The sequence below is a fragment of the Propithecus coquereli genome, unplaced genomic scaffold (assembly GCF_000956105.1).
Source record: "Propithecus coquereli isolate 6110/MARCELLA unplaced genomic scaffold, Pcoq_1.0 Scaffold238, whole genome shotgun sequence".
Lineage (NCBI taxonomy): Eukaryota > Metazoa > Chordata > Mammalia > Primates > Indriidae > Propithecus > Propithecus coquereli.
Genome location: NW_012147930.1, coordinates 364,760 through 367,499, shown reverse-complemented (window position 1 = coordinate 367,499; position 2,740 = coordinate 364,760).

The following is a 2,740-nucleotide window of genomic DNA, read 5'->3' as shown; positions in this document are numbered from 1 at the left end:
TTGGGGAGGGTGGACAGTGACAGCCGTACTTGCAAACACTCTGCACCGTGTCTGGAGGCCATGAGTGTAGACTCCAGGGTTTGGCTCCCTGGACGTGCCCTGGAGACACACCATGGTGCATGGCTATTTCAGTCATCAGCCTGGGGACACGGCAAGGTTCCTCTCAGCCCTGTGGACGGGGCCCCTGCTCCCCGACACACTCCAAAGCCCAGCCAGGCCACCAGACTCTACGTGAAAGCTCTCTGACAAGCGCTGTCCTGCAGGCATTTGGGTTCATTCACAGGTGCACACATGCACACATGACAGCAGCACGGATGGGCCTGAGCACACCCAATCTAACAGCGGAGGCGCTGTGGCCACAGCCCTCCTGCGTGGACCCTGCCTCCTCACCTCTCGGGGCTTCCTGAATTTCCCAGCGCTCACCACGTTCTCGTTACAGCTCAAGAACAAACAGCACTTATGGGAAATTTATAAACACAACTCCACGTGCAGCCCAGGAAATTTCCACAGCCTTATGTGGGCAGGACACTGGATACTTACCTTCCTGAAGTCCTGGAGGCAAGTGGCCTGACAGGGGCTGTGTCTTTCGTCCCCTCTGTCCCCCCACCCCGGGAAGAGCACCCAGCCCCCACAGGCAGCAAGCAAGAGATGCTGCACACACAGCAAGGAGGAAGCAGGCAGATCACACAGTACCTGAGCCGTCCCCATGGTGGCTGAGTGGAGGTGATCACCAGCAGCCGCGGGAGCCACGCACGCTACGGCCGAGCCTCAGGTGGCAGGAACTCCTAGGACAAGGAATGGATAGAAATGGGGAAAATATGATAAAAAGGGTAAACAACCTCCCCGCAGGAAAAAACATATGGAACGTACATAGAAAAGTGAGACTACGCAATAATCAAACCAACTGGGAAAGGCAATGGGGCAAGAACTAAGCAGGCACAAAGACAAGCTGTGAGCGAAAGGTAACGTCTGGCATTTTAAATAAGGCCACGGAAGTGGACGCAGTATGTATAATTAGGAAAAATGTTATTTCAATTCTACATCAGGGTCTGAAATGGTAATAAATAGGTTGAACAATTTCAAAATGTTAAACCAAAGAAATGAAACCATGCTCTTAAACCAGAAGTTATGCTTCCTTATGTAACTTGAAGATAAAAGCAGTGTTTGTGAACTTAGAACTTAGACTGACTCTGCACAGAATCCAGCAGATTCTAAGAAATGAAAGATCAGTGAATGTCAATAATTGATCATTTTCTCTCCAGGAAAAAAAAATTGCTATAGACCTAGATAGAATTGAGTGTAGTTTTTTTAAAAAAGCAAGGTGCCGATACATAAATTTAGATAAATTATAAAATTCTCTGCTCATTTTTTTCATTGCATACTAATACATGAAATTACTGTTGTCCTCCAAAACTGAATCAGATGAGATAGGAACATTAGTTTTTTTGAGGAGACTTGTTTATAAAGTCACACTGGAGAAGTACTCAGTCCTTTATCTTACCTCAGCTGGTACGGTCACCAGTCAGTCGCTCTCCTATACCTGCTCTCCGTGGCCCTCACAAACTATGAACGATCATGTTGTACTAACTTTCTGCAAGGCCAGGAGTGCTGTATATTGCATAGCATCTGCTGAAAATTTTTTGTCACCAAAATCTCCAACCAAGCCTCAGTTTGATGACAGGTCACTAAATGCCATGTAATTATTAATACTTTCAAATGTATAGACCTAATAAGGTAAGAAAATGAGCTGCTTTTATCATAGCAAGCACATTGGGAAATATTCATTATAAAATAATGTACAAAGTGAAAATCAGCCCTTGGTTTCTTGGAACCAGTGAGCAGACATCTCCTGTGCTTGCAAATCCAAATTGCACGCTCACTCCCAGGCATCTCCATGAAAACCCTCCACCTCTCCGAACTGCCCTGCTCTTCAATGAACTTCATCCACTCCCTATATCCATATTTCTCCATACTGCACGTACTGAACTACTTAGTTTTTTTTCCCTTGCATTGAGGAGTCACAATTAACTCTAGAAATCCCTTATTGCTGGGCATTTGGGCTGTTTCCAGTTGCCAAGAATTCTGCGTGCCTTTCTGTGTGCTTGTCAGGGAGTTTATGCAGAAGAGAGTTCTAGAAGTAGAATTACTGAGTCAAAGGATATGCGTATTATTAGCCCAAAATGCTGCCAAAACGTCAGTCTCGATTTATATCACACATATGATCAACCTTTTTGGTTTTGCCTCTGGTGGAAAAAAAGTTTCTCACTGTTTTCATGGAGTTTGGGTCTCTCTTAATATGGTTATTGAGCAAATGAAGTTCTGTGTAAACTGTTTTTTAGTTTTTTCTTTAGGGAAATAAATGTTTAATTACTTTCTAAGTCCTCTTTATGTATGTCAGACTGTTTATTCTATTGGGTGTAGATGTTTTCTTTTAGTTTGTCAACTTCCGTCAACTTCATTAATGGTCTTTCAACAGTTTAAAGGGGTTTAATATTTATATGTCCAAATCTATCAATTCCTTCCTTAATAGTTTCTGTGATTAAAAAGATCTTCCCACCTCTACAATTTTTTTTTTATTTCAGCATATTATGGGGGTACAGATGTTTAGGTTACGTATGTTGCCCTTGACCCCCTCCCCCCCAAGTCCGAGTTTCAAATATGTCCATTCTTCGGGTGGTGCGCATTGCACTCTTTGTGTATGCATATACCCGTCCCCTCCCCCCTCTCCCTTCCCCTCCCC